Source organism: Equus asinus, chromosome 18, assembly GCF_041296235.1.
Source record: "Equus asinus isolate D_3611 breed Donkey chromosome 18, EquAss-T2T_v2, whole genome shotgun sequence".
Lineage (NCBI taxonomy): Eukaryota > Metazoa > Chordata > Mammalia > Perissodactyla > Equidae > Equus > Equus asinus.
Window position 1 is genome coordinate 23,680,517 of NC_091807.1, and position 16,343 is coordinate 23,696,859.

General features: G+C 38.7%; 1 non-coding gene across 1 annotated transcript; it reads left to right on the forward strand.

Annotated features, from left to right (window-relative positions):
* Positions 1-14,302: 14,302 nt before the first annotated feature.
* Positions 14,303-14,410, forward strand: LOC123278393 (U6 spliceosomal RNA). Its single transcript, XR_006515755.1, has one exon. It is a non-coding gene; the product is annotated as a U6 spliceosomal RNA (small nuclear RNA).
* Positions 14,411-16,343: the final 1,933 nt, after the last annotated feature.

The window sequence follows — 16,343 nt, forward strand, 5'->3', positions numbered from 1 at the left end:
AACCTAGCTTTACCTTCCCTACTTCGAATACTCTACAGTTTCTGGAACTCAAGTGTGGTATCTCCTGCTTCATGGTAAATCTACTCTGACCACAAAGGGGGGTGAGGAGGGGAGAAGGTCAGAGAGCAAGAAAGTGACATTGCAAAATGTTACTGCCAAAAAACAAACATCAATACAGGTTTTGAGAGATATAGTTGAGGAAACTTCTCAAAAAATAAGACAAACACCTCCCCCCCAAAAAAATGAGAGAAGAGATTCGACACAAAGAGGATTCATCCAAGTGGCCCATCATCAGACCAATAAAGGTTCCAGATAAAAAGATCAGAGACAACAGAACAGACACAGGTATAAAGTAAAAGTAGAGAATTTCCCAGGGCTGAAGAAGGACTCAAATTTTAAGACTAAAATATCTCTCCCTATGCCCAGAAATAAAGACCCACATTTGTACACATTATTTTGAAATTTTAGAATGCAAGAAATAAAGATTCTAAATATTCCCAATTAGGGGGGAAAAAAAGGAAGCCACACACAAACAAGAATCAGTCTATCATTAGACTTCTCCTTAGCAGTGCTAGATGCTGGAATACAAAACACATCTTCAAAGTTCTAAAGCAGGAATTCACAAACTACATCCCACAGAGCAAATCCAGCCTGCTGCCTCTTTTGAAAATGAAGTTTCACTGGAACACAGCCAGGCTCGTTCACCGAGCTCTTGTCTGTAGCTTCTTTTATGCTACAGGGGCAGAGTTGAGTAGTTACGACAGAGACCACATCGCCCGCACAGCCTAAAGTAGTTACTATCTGGCCTTTAACAGAAGTTTGCTGACCCCTGCTCTAGAGGAAAATGATTCTCATCCTAGATTCCTACAACCTCCCAAATCAGCATGCAAGCTTGAGGGTAAGATACATTTACAAACGTTTACATGAATTACAAACTAATACATGACTCTATCCATGCACTCTTAGGAAGTTAGGAGAGAATGGAATACACAAAGTGGGGACATACACAGGAAAGGAAAGGACATGTGATCCAGCTAACGATGGCTCTAAGCTGAGAGAGTAATGAGAAAGGTGTCAGGATGACAACTGTGCGGCAAGTCATGCGTACCTAGTCCATACTGGATTGGGAACATGGAGGAAATGTCTCTAGGAAACATAAAGTTTGACAGAATAGACAATATGATGGAGAGATTGAGACAGTTGGGAAATGAGGCTATGGTGAAGACAATGCTGTTCAAGGAGAGAACTCTATTATCTCTAATAATGTACACTAATGATGTAAATACTGGCTATCGAGTTTCAACTTGTAGCATCAATCTGTAAGCAGACATAAAAGATTCAATCATGGTTGCAAAACAGAAAGTAAATGTCATCAATCATTATAGTGTAAACGTAAAAATGTAGATCAAAGAAGTTGAAAGATTAAGGGGAAAGGAGACTTGAAAGAAAGCTCTCTCTCTTTGAGATATCTTCGTCTTACAAAGAGAGGCATGATTCTAATGTAACAAGTAATAAAGGGGTACAATGGTAGCCAATATAGAAATCAAAGGGGATGATAGAACCACACTGAGAAGCAAGGAAAGAGGGAGTTGTGGTGTAAGTGAGCTAAAATGTCTAAATATAATCAAGTAAGTGACTGTAATAAAACACGTCATTTAGAAATATGGTTGAAATCACCTGGAAAAACGGGGTAAAACTCTGCTCTCGGGAAGCAGAAGTGGGAGCGAAAGGAATGGGACAAAGGATTGATGTTTTTAAGCATAAGTCTCTCTGTATTTGATTTTTTAAATGATGTGCTTGGTAAATGTTTATTTTAAGTGAGTAGCAAGGTCATTATTGGCTTCAAGATAATGAAATGAAATGAAAAGGACTGCATATAGAATAGAGCCACCATTCCCACACTCATGGCAGCTGGCTGCTACAATTGCCTCTAGGGTAAATAAAGTAAATTTGCTCCAATATTGCTTTATTACCTCCTTCTTAACTATTATTATCAAACATATTATATATTGCCAAATATACATTTTTTCAAATGTATACATTTTCATATAAAATATTTACTCAACAATATGGGGTTATAATTAATTATTGATTTAAAAATTCTTGTGTTTTTTGAGAAAATTAAGAAAAAATAGAAAGAAAATAGATATATGCAGTCTTTTATATGTACCTACATATTTAACATTTCCCATTGTCTTCATCTCTTCTATGGATCTGAGTTATATCTGGTGTCATTTTCTCCCTTTCTGGAGCACTTCCTTTAGTATGTCTTGTCATGAAAGACTGCTAGCAATGAATTCTCTCCATTTTTCTTGATCTGAGAAGGTCTTTATCTCACTTTCATTTTTGAACAATAGTTTTGTTGGCTATTGGAAGGTTTGTTTTTCCCCAGAACTTTGATTATGCCATTTTATTGCCTTTGGGTCTCCGTTGTTTCTGATGAGAAGTCAACTATTGACTACTATATTTTTCATATAGTAGTGTGTGCTGAGTTGTTTTTCTCTTGCTGCTTTCAATATTTCTCTTTATTTTTGGCTTTCCATAATGAGACTATGATATCTCTAACTGTAGTTCTCTTTATGTTTATACTGGTTAGATTCACTGAGATTCTCAGACATGTAGGTAAATGTTTTTCATCAATTTGAGCCATTATTTCCTCAAATATTTTTTCTATTCATTTCTCACTCTCTTCTCCTTCTGAGATTCCCATTACATGTGTTGTATACTTTGTGTTGTCATAAAGTTTTCTTTTTCTTCAATCTTTTTTCTCTACATTTTTCAGATTGAATTATTTCCACTGATCTTTCAAGTCTCTTATTTTTTTCTCTGCCCTTTCAAATCTGCTGTCAAGTCTGTCTGACAAATTTTTCATTTCAGTTTTTGTATTTTTTCAACTCTAGAATTTACATTTGGTTCTTTTTTTATACCTTCTAGTTCTCTATTTATATTCCCTGTGTGTTAACTGATCCTCATCACATTTTCCTTTCATTATTTGAACATAATTTTCTTTAATTATTTAAACATATTTGTAATAGCTGCTTTGAAGTTTTTGTCTATCATCTGGGCTTCCTTTGAGCAGTTTCTATTGACTGCCTTTTTTTTAATGAGTATGGGTTATATTTTCCTGTTTCTTTCATGTTTAGTAATTTTTGTTTTAAAAATGAACATTTTTAGGGGCTGGCCCGGAGGCGTAGTGGTTAAGTTCGCATGCTCTGCTTCAGCAACCCGGGGTTCACGGGTTCAGACTCCAGCCATGGACCTACACATTGCTCGTCAAGCCATGCTGTGGTGACATCCCACATACAAAATAGAGGAATATTGGCACAGATATTAGCTCAGTGACAACCTTCCTCAAGCAAAAAGAGGAAGATTGGCAACAGACATTAGCTCAGGGCCAATCTTCCTCACCAAAAAATAAAAGATGAAAATAAAAAGGAACATTTTTTTAGATAATTTTTGATTCTGTTTTATTTTTCTTAGGGTTGTAGAGTTTTTTAAAAACTCTTTTTAGTAACTTACTTGGACTTAAAGTGTGGAATCACTGATGCTGTATCCAGTTTTTAATTCTTATTTTTGTTTTTTAGCCTATTTTCCTAAAGGTCTCCCTTTTATGTGCATAGCTTAGGGATAAGCCAATGATTTGGGCAGAGGTTAAGCTCAAATATCTTAGTCTCAGAGGGCTTCCACCTCTGTCAATTGATTTTTGTGTTTCTTGGGAAATGCATTCAAAGTTACAGCCAATTCTCAAGTCTTCCTTGGCTTTCACCTTTCACCAGGCTCTCTCAGGTCTCCTCCAAGCACATATAGTTTTCTAGCCAGCCAAGAATGTATGAAGAGATTATCTCAGCCTTTGCATAGATCTCTAATTACCAAGATCTCCCCCATTAAATTTCTGACTGGTCCACTATTCACCCCAACCAGGACCACATTGTCAGACTTGCAAATCTATATCTTTTCTCCATTTGCTCCCAACCATATCCATCCCTTTTAAACAACAAAGCCAAGTATTTTCACCCCCCACTCAAGTTGAGTTCACCCCCTCTACAGCAAAGCTGTCAGTAATCATCATCATCCCTATGATTATAAAACTATCATTCTTGCCAATCAAGTTTGAGTGGAGGGAATGAGTGTAGTCACAGTGCAAAAGGCCACACTCTTACTGTTCTTCCCTGAAGTTCTACTAGTTTTTCAAGAATAAATGCTACTCAATTTGTTATCTGCCTTTGGTTGATTTCTAATGCCCAACCTCTTCACAGTGCCATGATTGAAAATGCCTTCCCTCCAAGATGTTTGAGAAAAAATTTCTACCTAAAAATACAACAGACTATTATAAAACAAATCACACACAACAAAAGCTAACCACCTAGAAAAGTTTAATTCTTTTATAAAGTGTTTGAATTGAAGAAATCTAAACTCTAATTATCCACTAATTAGAAATTAAGAAAATCAGGACAATATAAAAACTAATGAAATTGTGCCAGGTTGGTACTCAAAGAAGTATTTTTAGTTTTAAGTTTATTTATAGGAAGGAAGAGAGAGAGAGAGATGAAAGAAAAAGAAAGAAAGAAAGAAAGAAAGAAAGAAAGAAAGAAAGAAAGAAAGAAAGAAAGAAGGAAGGAAGGAAGGAAGGAAGGAAGGAAGGAAGGAAGGAAGGAAGGAAAGAAAGAAAGAAAGAAAGGAAAGAAAGAAAGAGAAAAAAGTATTAAAATTCAACTTCAGGAATTAGAAAAATAACAATAAAATAAGCCAAAATAAAATAGAAGGAAGAAAAGCATAAAGTTAAAAGAAGAAAGAAATGAATCATGGAAGAGAAAACAGATCAACAGATCTTGGAAAATAAATACAGGAATTGGTTCTTCAGACCAATAAAATACACAACTTCAAATTAGCCTAGTGAAGGAAAACACGACTAGAGTTAAGATGCATGAGAGCCTCGTTTGCCACTGTATTCTCAGCACCAAGAAAATTGGCTGTAAATGTTGTTAAATGAAAGAAAGAATGAAAAGACATTATTTTTTTTAAAAGAGGACAGAACAAATACAGAAGAGAATTTTTTAAGTACTATATGACAATAGTTCAAATCTTATAAAACGCTCCTCAAAGGAACAAAAACAGACATAAACTAATGGAAATATGCTTGTATTAAACAGTCATGGCAGCCATAGTGCTGCATCTCAAATAACAACGCCTTAAAATAATAACCAGGGGCCGGCCCAGAGGTTAGGTGTGCATGTTCCACTTGGTGGCCCGGGGTTCGCTGATTCAGATCCCAGGTGTGGACATGGCACCACTTGGCACGCCATGCTGTGGTAGGCATCCCACATATAGAGGAAGATGGGCACGGATGTTAGATCAGGGCCAGTCTTCCCCAGCGAAAAGTGGAGGATTGGCAGCAGTTAGCTCAGGGCTAATCTTCCTCAAAAAAAAAAAATAATAACCACACGTTCCCGACTTATAGGTCTGTGAGTTGGCTACATATCTGCTGGACTATGTTGGATTCTATCCTCAAGTTCAGGCTCTAAGTTCCAGGCTCAAGGCTAAAGGCTAGGTTCAGTTCAATTCCATGTATCTCCATCTTCACCTTGGACCAAAGTCTGCTCAGTGGATGCTCTTCTCATGACAGATCACTGACATACAAGAGGCCAAGCCAAATTGTGCAAGCACATTTAAGGCCTTTACATACATCCATCCACTAACAGTTCATCATCCAAAGGTTGGAAAATATTGGGGGAGTGTCTTAGTCTATTCAGGCTGCTATAAGAGAGGACCATAGACTGGGAGACTTAAACAACAAATATGTATTTCTCACAATTCTGGAGGCTGCAAGTCTAAGATCAGAGTGCCAGCATGGTCAGGTTCCGGTGAGGACCCTCTTCCTGGCTTGTAGATGGCTGTCTTCTTGCTGTATCTTCACACAGTGAAGAGAGAGCTCTTTTGTGTCTCTTCTTATAAGGGCACTAATCCCATTCATGAGGTCTCCATCCTCATGACCTAATTACTTCCCACAGCGCCCACCTCTAAATACTATCACACTGAGGATTAGAGCTTCAGCGTATGAATTTAGGGGCAGAAACATTCAGTCCATAGCAGGCAAGAAAATATACCACACCCACTCTAGTGAACTACATGGTTATATGCCAGAAAGAAGTAGGGATGATTAAGAACAGTAACCCAACCTACCACAGAGCCCAACTTCATATATAATAAGAGATAATGCAAAATAAGACTACAGTGAGGTAACATTTCTTACTTTTCCAATTGAGAAAAATCCTGAATATATCTTCTTGGCGAGGCTGTGAGGGTACAGGCATTCTCATACATTGGTAGTAAACATGCAAAATGGTACAATCCCTCTGGAAAGGAATTTGGCAACCTCAAGAAAAATTACATACACATTTATCCTTTGACACAGAAATTCCACATCTAAAAATCTATCCAAAAGACACATTGGTGTGACTGTCAGTTTTATGTGTCCACTTGGCTAGACTATCATCCCCAGTTATTCACTCAAACACTAATCTAGATGTTTCTGTGAAGGTATTTTGCAAATGTGGTTAAAGTCCATAAGCAGTTTACTTTAAATAAAAAAGAGTACTCTAGATAATTTGAGTGGGCCCAAATCATTCAATTAGAAGACCTTAAGAGCAGAGGCTTCCCTGAAGAAGGAGGAGGAGGAGAAGGAGGAGCAGGAGGAGGAGCAGGAAGAGGGGGAGGAGAGGAAGAAGAAGAAATTCCTCTTGTGGACAGCAGCTTAAGCTTGTGCCCAAGATTTCCAGCCTTCCCTTTCTGACAGCTCGCTGTGGATTTCAGACTGACCTAGCCATCTCAACAATCACTCAAGCCAGTTCCTCACAATAAATATCCTACTGGCTCTGTTTCTCTGGTGGAACCCTCATAAAATTGGTAAAATACCAAATGACATAAGACAAGAGTATTCATTATAGCACTATTTATAATTGTAAAAAATTGAAAACCACTCAAATGTCCATCAATATGAGGACCACATTGGAGGACTATTGCTACAGACTAAATGCTTGTGTTCCCCCAAAACTTGTATGTTGAAATCCTAATCCCCAATGTGATTGTATTTGGAGATGGGAGCTTTAGGAGGTAATTAGGTCATGAGGGTGGAGCCCTCATGATGAGATTAGTGTCCTTATAAAAAGAGACAGGAGAGAGTTTGCTTCCTCTCTCTGCCGTGTGAGGATACATGGTTTGCAGACAGCTGTCACAACGAGAAGACAGCTGTCTGTAAACTAAGAAAGGGCCCTTATCCGACACTGGATCTCCCGGCACTTTGATCTTGGACTTCCAGAAAAAATGGAAGAAGTAAATTTCTGTTGCTTGCCCAACCAGTCTATGGTATTTTGTCATAGCAGCTTGAACTGACTAAGACAATTAGACATCTGTACTAAGGAATAAAGACTATCTCTATCTTCTGCTATGGTGTGATATCCAAGATACATTGTAAATTAAGAAAAACAGGATGGAGAAAAAAATAGACAGCATACTAACATTTATCTAAGAAAAGGAGGATAAGCTATATATGCATATATTCAAAAAACTGATGAACCAGCCCTGATGGCCTAGTGGTTAAGTTCAGCATGCTCCGCTTCAGTGGCCCAGTTTTGGTCCCAGACACCATTCATCTGTCAGTGGCCATGCTGTGGCAGTGGTTCATGTACAAAAAGAGGAAGATTGGCAATAGATGTTAGCTCAGGGCAAATTTTCCTCAGCAAAAAACCAAAAAATCCAATTTTTAAATCCTTACTAAAAAACAAAAATTGGGGCAAGCCCCACAGTCAAATGGTTAAGTTCATGCACTCCACTTTGGTGGTCCAGGGTTTCACTGGTTTGGATCCTGGGCGCAGACATGGCACCACTCATTAGGCCATGTTGAGGTGGCATCCCACATACCACAACTAGATGGACTCACAACAAAATAAAAAAATATATATACAACTATATACTGGGGGGATTTGGGGAGAAAAAGAAGAAGGAAAAAAAAGATCGGCAACGTTGTTAGCTCAGGTGGCAATATTAAAAAAAATAAAAAATAAAAATAGGCGCCGGCCCCATGGCCGAGTGGTTAAGTTCGTGCACTCTGCTTTGGCGGCCCGGGGTTTCGCCAGCTCGAATCCTGGGCACGGACATGGCACCGCTCATCAAGCCATGCTGAGGTGGCATCCCACATGTCACAGCTAGTGGGACCCACAACTAAAGATACACAGCTATGTACCAGGGGGCTTTGGGGAGAAAAAGAAAAATAAAATCTTAAAAAAATAAATAAATAAAAATAAAAATATATATATATTTTTAAAGATTTTACTTTTTCCTTTTTCTCCCCAAGGCCCCCCAGTACATAGTTGTACATTCTTAGTTGTGGGTCCTTCCAGTTGTGGCATGTGGGACGCTGCCTCAGCGTGGTTGATGAGCAGTACCATGTCCGCGCCCAGGATTCGAACCGCGAAACACTGGGCCGCCTGCAGCGGAGCGCGCGAAGTTAACCACTCGGCCTCGGGGCCAGCGCCCCAAATAAAAATATATTTTTAAGCAAAGGAAAGAAAAAACACAGAAAAGACAGGGAAAGAAGTGTTCTCAAAACATACCTTGTTTTATAAATCTGAGTTTGAAACCATGCAAACGAGTATGAAAATACATAAAACAAAATAGCTCAAAATAAAACATTGAAAGTAAATTAAACAGTTGAATTTAATTGTGCGTTAATAACTTAACATAGCAAACGGGGAGAAATTACTTTAAAACAAAATAATTGGACTACACACCCCCTGTGGGCTATACTCCAAGGACAAAGAGAACTGAAAAAAAATTATGAAGTATTACACTGTTTCCAGTAGCACTATTTCAGCATTAATATTCAGCAGTAGTATTGGTGTTAGACATTCTGGTGTGTGTCTGTGTGTAGTAGGATAAAGCAAGCACAGTAATGTTGATGCTGTTGGGAGCCAGGATATTCGACGTGAGAAAGAAGAAATGCAGGTAACATCAAAGTTAAGTAACGTTGTGTAGTCCTAAATTTGAATTAGAAGTATTAGTAAGAGGTAAGAGTTAATGATAAGGGTTGACTTGTCCAAGAATGGTCACCTGCAGGAAGAAAGAGTTGGCCCCTGCAAAGCTCTGTGACAAGTGGCTAGAACGCAGCCACCTACACAATCAAGCCTGGTCAAGCAGGAGGTTTAGACGTCAGTAACTCCATCTGTATCGCTTTCCTCTGCTGCTGTAACAGATTCCCACAAACTTCATGGCCTAAAACCACATAGATTTATGAATTTACAGTTCTGGAAGGCAGAATTCTAAAATGGGTCAGTAGAGCTGTGTTCTTTTTAAAGGCTCTAGTGGAGAATCTGTTTTCTTGTCATTTCCAGCTTCTAGAAGTTGCCCATATCCCTTGGTTTATGGTCCCCTTCTATCTCCAAAGCCAACAATGGCCAGTTGTGTCTTTCTCACATCGCATTACTCTGACATTAACTTTTCTGCTTCCCTCTTCCACATTTAAATGACCCTTGTAATCACATTGGGCCCACTTGAATTATCCAAAATAATCTCCTAATTTTAAGGTCAGTTGATTAGCAAACTTAATTCCATCTACAACCTTAATCCTCACTTGCCATGTAACATAACATATTCACAGTTTCAGGGATTAGGATGAGGACATCTTTGAGGGGGCCGTAACCTCTTTATCAAACCGCCCCACCCAGAACACGCCAGGAAAGAGGTTCATGCTTCCCCATCTATGAAGGCTAATGTGATGAATTCTGTCCCCAGTTTGTTATACTGTCTAGCTGCAACCACAAGGATGGGACTCTGGTTCCTGATCACATCAAGAGAAAGTCAAGTGTTTCCCTAGTCATGATACTTAAAGGCTCACAGCCCGGGATCAATGCCACTCTCCCAGAATCTAACATCTAGCCCTATCAGGTTGCCATGTGAATGGCAACAAGAAACCTTCCCATCTGCTACTGCCCATGGGCCCATGAATTCTCCCCTGTGAACACTAATCCAGCAGGTTTGATGCTATTAACCTATTTGCTCCATGGAAACTAAGTACAGCCTAGTGCATAAAGCAATCAATTGTGGTCAACCACAATGCTTGGAACCTGTTCCATTAGATAATTTTGATGAGAGCAAATGAAGGCACTTAACACTCCCGCAAATTAAAGCAAAAGTTTTGTTACAGAAGACAGTAATGCAGTAATGGAGAAGAGAATAAGAACAACAACAGAAAAACCCACACTGCATCCAGAACCCATATTCACACAACCTAGAGAGACAGGAGCAGTAAAACTGAACAGGTAGTCAGCAGCAGCAGGAAGTGGGCACTGCAACTTCTCTCACTGGGATGAGACAAAAAGTGATCTTATGACCCTCATGGTACTGGGCTACTTATACCCCCAGAAATCCCACAGTTACTTACACAGGTAACTAATTACACAGCCATTTCTAGAGCTAAATTTGCCTGTTGTATAACAGATTTTTTCAAGTTTCAGAATATGCAACACGCACAAAAGTTAACTCAAGGTGGATCCTAGACTTAAATGTAAAATGCAAAATGATGTAAGGACTCAGACAATGGTAAAGTCTAATTACGTGTTATGTATATAATACTGCTAGAAGATAATATAGGAGAAAATCTAGATGATCCTTGGTATGACTTTTTAGATACAACACCAAAGGCACGATCCATGAAAGAATAATTGATAAGATGAACTTTATTAAAATTAAAAACTTCTGCTCTGTGAAAGACAATGTCAAGAGCATGAGAAGACAAGTCACAGACTGGGAGAAAATATTTGTAAAAGACGTATCTGATGAAAGACTGTTACTCAAAATATACAAAGAACTATTAAAACTCAACAATCAGAAAATACACAACCTGATTAAAAAACAGACCAAAGACCAGGGGCCGACCCCGTGGACAAGTGGCTAAGTTCGTACACTCCGCTTCGGCGGCCCAGGGTTTGCCGGTTCAGATCCTGGGTGTGGACATGGCACTCACTCACCAGGCCATGCTGAGGTGGTGTCCCACATACCACAGCCAGAGGCACTCACAACTAGAATACACAATTATGTACTAGGGAGCTTTGGGGAGAAGAAGGAGGGGAAAAACAAAAAGAAGATTGGCAACAGTTGTTAGCTCAGGTGACAATCTTTAAAAAAGAAGTTTTTAAAAAATGGACCAAAGACCCTAACAGATCCCTCATCAGAGAAGATGTATAGATGGCAAGTAAGCATGTGAAAAGATGCTCCACATCATATGTCTTCCTGGAAATGCAGATTAAAACAACGAAATACCGATACATACCAATTAGAATGACCAAAATCCAGAACACGGACAACACCAACACCACCAAATGCTGGCGAGGACGTGGGGCAAAAGGGACTCTCCTTTACTGCTGGTGAGAATGCAAAGTGGTATAGCCACTTTGGAAGACAGCTTGGCAGTTTCTTACAAAACCAAACATACTCTTATGGTACAATCCAGCAATCACACTCCTTGGTATTTACCCAAAGGAGCTGAAAATTTATGTCTACACAAAAACCTGTACATGGATATTTGTAGGAACTTTCTTTGTAGTTGCCAAAACTTGGAAGCAACCAAGATGTCCTTCAGTAGGTGAATAGATAAACTGTGGTACATCTAGACAATGGAATATTATCCAGCACTTAAAAGACATGAGCTATCAAGCCATGAAAATACATGGAGGAAACTTAAATTCATATTACTAAGTGAAAGAAGCCAATCTGAAAAGGCTACATACTTTATGATTCCAACTATATGACATTCTGAAAAAGTCAAAACTATGAAGACAGTAAAAAGATCAGTGGTTGCCAGGGGTTGGGAGGAGGGTAAGGGATGAAAAGGCAGAATACAGAGAATTTTTAGGACACTGAAACTAGTCTGTATGATACTATAATGATGGATACATGTCATTATCATTTGTCCAAACCCATACAATGTACAACACCAAGAGTGAACTCTAAGGTAAACTATGGATTTGGGGTGAGTATGACCTATCAATGCAGGTTCATCAATTCTAGCAAATGTACTGCTCTGGTGGGGGTACATTGATAACGGGGCAGGATACGCATACATGGAGGCAGGGATTATATGTGAAACCTCTGTACCTTCCTCTCAATTTTGCTGTGACCCTAAAGCTTCTCTTAAAAAAATAAAGTCAGGGTGGGGCCTGTGGCCTAGTGGTTAAGTTCTGTGCACTCCATTTTGGCGGCCCATGTTTGGTTCCCGGGCACAGACCTATGCCACTCAGCAGCAGCCATGCTGTGGTGGTGGGCCACAGACAAAATAAGAGGAAGATTGGCACAGATGTTAGCTCAGGGTGAATCTTCCTCAACAAAAAAATAAATAAATAAAAATAGAATAAAGTCTTTAAAAAAAAAAAAGATTTAACTTGTCCAGCATTCTCTTGTTCATCCTTGGACACTTGTCCAGTAGATTCATGGTCCCAAGATATTAACTCCCTGAAAGATTATATTAGTGTTTATACACAATATTATTCCTTCTGGGGATCAGAGTTATTTATAAATTAATCTATACACATCTTTTCTGAATATGAGGTTGGATCTTCTATTTTCTACAAATTCACCCAATGCGGGTAGAACTTCTTGAACTATTTTATGTCATTTCTCAGGATAATTTGTGAACACGATTTCAAGAATAGTGGTAAAGACAGCATGTAAATGCAGCAAGAGTGATCACTTAATGGTTGGAGAAACAAGAAAAAGAAGAGAACAAAGGACTTTAAGAGTTAAGACGGCAAATTTAGATTACCAAGAAAAATGGCCAAATCTTATAAACTAGACAGGCGATTTTTCTCATCAGTTTCATTTATCTTATGTTAATAATAATTTTTCCAATGGCCATAGGTTGGCAGTCTACTTCTGGAAGTCATCTTTTCTGTTGATCTTGGGTTAGCAGTCCACTTACTATCAGCAATGTATTTGCTTATGGATTGAAACATTCCTGTAAATTCTGACATGTAGAGTCTTAGTATAGCCCCTAACTCTATGATTCTAAGTCAGCATTTCTTGGATGTCTCTTTCAGAAGACACAATCATTAGCCTGTAGCTTATGGCAGAGGCCTTCTAGCAGAGTGAAGGGGAAGCAGAAGCCAGATCACTGAGTGGCTTGGGTTAACTGATTACAGTAACTGAAGAATACAGAATGGAGAAAAGTGAAGTCCTCTATTGGGGTAATATATGAGTATATGGGCCTATATTATTTCTACTCAGACCATGGTAAAGCATAATTATGTATTAGAAAGTGTTTTATAAATGGTAAACACACTGATAAATGTTTAGGACTTTTCAATTTTACCCCTAAACTAGGAGCCACAAAAGTCACTAATGGACAAGTATATTTTAATCTAGAAATGAAATTTTCTTACAACTCTGTTGGATCTTTGTGTCAGTTCTTGCACATGAGTAGGAGCATATTTCTACCCACCCTAAAAAAAGGTATACATCACTGAATCATATTTATATGCATACTTTCTATGTACCTTTTTTAATTCTCTACCTTTCAATGTTTGTCTCTAAACCATAAACTAGCTCTTATAATATTGTTTAGATAATTTTAAAATATGGAGCATACCAAATATATTTCAATATTTACAGTATCCTCCTTTTACAAAATGAGGGACCAAACCTTTAGTGCTCCCTAGAAACATCTGGGAAGCATCGAGGATGAATTGGGTGTCAAAGACACCTGACACTTTTATTTTTCTGAATTTAGCATCTGATCTCAGGAAGGCAATATCAAAAATTGTTAGAGAAAATAGATCCTACTAACAAAATAAAAATATAGCCTTAGCTATTTCACGGACAAAAGTGACGGTGCAGTATTTTAAAATAAACAGAACAGATAATAAATTATAATCATCAACAACTTTAGTATTTCCTGAAATAAAGAGTCCTTGTTGCTTAACTTAACACAAGCCAGGAGCATGATAAGGGGCAACATAGAAGCACCACGTTAACAGGTGCTCGAGAATTGAAAGAATTCATAAGGTAAAGCTGAATGAAACTTTTGCTATCTGAAAATATATAAAAGACAAAGAATAATTATTTCTTCACATGGAGAGCAGACTATCTAAGATCATTTTGTAATTACTAGTTCTTTTCTTAAGCTTCTCTTGTTTATTATCAACATAGCATTTAGTCTGACTGTGTGTATGTATATATTATACACATATATATTACATATATATTGAGAGAGAAAGATTACAATGTTAAATAAAACCTTTTAAAGTAATAGACTCTTGTGCTCGCTTCAGCAGCACAGATACTAAAATTGGAATGAAACAGAGAAAATTAGCATGGTCCCTGTGCAAGAATGAAAAGCAAATTTTGTCAAGTTCCCGAACATCATGCCACTCCTTGCTGATAGCTCCAGGGAAATGATAAGTCCAAGCACACCATGAGGCACCCCATAGTGAAATCGTAATTTTTCCCTATGAAATATATATATAGTAATAAACTTTTGCTCTAAAATATGTAACTATGACAACATAGATGGGAGTGGGAGGGGTGGACCTCTGTGGGGCACCTTCATGGATAGGTTGCTCCCTGAGTCCTCAGAGGTACCTGGTGGGGATAGGAGTCCTGCTATAAACTGTCCTCACAAGGTAACATCACCACAGTGACATCCCAGACATGAGCAGCTTGTGGGAGGCAGTGCCTCTCCAGTTAGCCGCCCAGCTGAGGATTTACCTCACTTTAGACTTTTTTGTGCCATTGCCTTCTGAAGACATTCTAGCCCTGTGGTGTTGGTGTATGGTGTGGGGAACATCAAAGACCTTCCCCACCAGAATCTGTAACCCTCCATGTGAGCACAGACACACTTAGGGGACTCTCCCAGAGCCAGTTCCTTGGGGACTTGTGTTTGAATTAGGAAGTGAGAAGGAACATCTTCTCTGAACCCAAACCACTTTTTTTCTCCCCAAAGCCCCAGTGCATAATAGTATATCATAGTTGTAAATCCTTCTACTTCTCCTATGTGGGATGATGTCACAGTATGGCTTGAAGAGCAGTGTGTAGGTCCACGCCCAGGATCCAAATTGGCAAACCCCAGGCTGCAGAAGCAGAGTAGGCGAACTTAACCACTATACCACTGGGCCAGCCTCCAAACCACTTTTGATGATTAATATTATGTGTCAACTTGGCTAGGCCACAGTACCCACATATTTGGTGAAAGAATATTCTAGATGTTTCTGTCAAGGTATTTTTTTTGATGAAATTAACATTTAAATTAGTAGACATTGAGTAAAGCAGATTACACTCCATAATGTGGGTGGGCCTCATCCAATCAGTTGAAGGCCTTATTGACCTCGCCCAGAGGAAAAGGGAATTCTGCCAGCAGACTGCCTTTGCACTTGAACTGCAACATCAACTCTTCCCTGGGTCTCCAGCCTGCTGGCCTACGCTGCAAACTTTGGACTTGCCAACCTCCAGAATCACATGAGCTAGTTCCTTACAATAAATATAACTTTCATACATATATATACATTTACATAAACACACATACATAGACACTTACAAATATCACATTGATTCTGTCTCTCTTGAGAACTCTGACTCATGCACTGCTTGAAATGCATTGAGAGAATGCTACCATTAGATCTGCAGGCAGTCCTCAACTTACAACAGTTCAATTTACGATTTTTGACTTTGCGATGGTGCAAAAGTGATACACATTCAGTAGAACCTATAATTCAAATTTTGATTTTTGATCTTTCCTCAGGATAGTGATATGTGGTGTGATCCTTCCTCATGATGCTGGGCAGTGGCATCGAGCCACAGCTCTCAGTCAGCCACATGATCTTTAGGGTAAACAATCCATACACTTACAACCATTCTATACCCAGACAACCATTCTGTTTTTCACTTTGAGTACACTATTCAATAAATTACATGAGACATTCAACAGTATTATGAAACAGGCTTTTTGTCAGATGATTTTGCCCAACTGCAGGCTAACTTAAGTGTTCTGAACATGTTAAAGGTAGGCTAGGCTACGCTATGATGTTCAATAGGCTAGGTGTGTTAAATGCATCGTCAACTTATGACATTTTCAACTTACAATGGGTTTATTGGAATGTAACCCCATCATAAGTTGAGGAAGATCTGTATTATCTTGCAAAAACCTAGGAGACAAGTACTCAAGACACTGGACACTTTGGGCACCAAACTCTGAAGAAATGATCACTTCGTGAAAACTAGATTATCCCAAGGGAAACACAGTTTACATCTCTGAGCATCAAGGATTCTGGGGGGCTTCAGATATACTCCTACCATGTAAACTG